This window comes from Sebastes umbrosus, chromosome 23 (assembly GCF_015220745.1).
Source record: "Sebastes umbrosus isolate fSebUmb1 chromosome 23, fSebUmb1.pri, whole genome shotgun sequence".
Classification (NCBI taxonomy): domain Eukaryota; kingdom Metazoa; phylum Chordata; class Actinopteri; order Perciformes; family Sebastidae; genus Sebastes; species Sebastes umbrosus.
The window spans coordinates 8,616,350-8,617,704 of record NC_051291.1 but is presented as its reverse complement, the minus strand read 5'-3'; positions in this window follow the sequence as shown (position 1 = coordinate 8,617,704).

Genomic DNA, 1,355 nt, shown 5'->3' with positions numbered 1-1,355 from the left:
CTGGACTGAGCTGTGATGGTGTGGAGGAAGAAAATCCCCCCACCCACTGGAGGAGGAGGAGGAGGAGGAGAAGGATGCAGTGTCTTGAGTCCTCAATGAGGGGCAATTAGGGCTGCTGCCGCTTCAGGGGGTGTCGGAATTTTTGTAATTATTAGTTACACCCCGAAAAAAAGTCCCTTAAAATGTCCAGTTTGTCAGAATATAGGCCTATTTTTTTTTATTTATAACAATTCAACAGTGGTGGTAAAATGTAACTAAGTACATTTACTCAAATACTGTACTTAAGAACAAAATTTAGTCTTTTCTTCTCATGCTTTGTACTACTAGTGGAGGTATGAAGTATTAGATCCTTTAGTGAAGTAAAAATACTAATACTACACCATATAATACTCTGTGTTTTAAATGTTACTTAGTTAAAGTATGCAAGCATAATCAGGAAAATGTACTTAAAGTATTAAAAGTAAAAGTAATCAATGCAGAAAAATGTCCCCTGTGAGAGCCTTTTTGCAAATTTTTCTTGGGCGCTACCCACATAATCAGCTGTGCTACTCATCCCACAAATGCATGATCCTTACAAGTTGGACATCATTGCGAAGGTAAATAATCAGGCTTTCCAACGATGTAAAATACAATGCCAATTAGCATTGTAACAACAAAGAAATAATCCACCAAACACAAATTTCTGAATTTTTTTTTCCCAGTTTATGTAAGTATAATCAGGAAAATGTACTTAAAGTATTAAAAGTAAAAGTACTCAATGCAGAAAAATGTCCAGCTGTGACTGTTATACTACCATACAGTATATTCTATCATTAGATTATTATTACTCATGCATGAAGCTCATTTTGAAATGTTTTGCACTGCAAATTATTAAAATAATTGACATTGTTAAAATTCTTAAAATGATTAAAATTAAAATTATAAAAAATAATAATTACTACCATCATTAAGATTATTAAAATTATTTTAAATATTTTAAATTATTAATATTATTAGAATTAATAACATTATTGAAATTATTACAATTGTTAAAATTATTAAAATGATCAACCTCTGACCTCAAGATATGTGAATGTAAATGGGTTCTATGGGTACCCACGAGTCTCCCCTTTACAGACATGCCCACTTTATGATAATCACATGCATTTTTGGGCAAGTCATAGTCAAGTCAGCACACTGACACACTGACAGCTGTTGTTGCCTGTTGGGCTGCAGTTTGCCATGTTATGATTTGAGCATATTTTTTATGCTAAATGCAGTACCTGTGAGGGTTTCTGGACAATATTTGTCATTGTTTTGTGTTGTTAATTGATTTAAGTCATAAATATATACATACATTTGCATAAAGCAAGAAT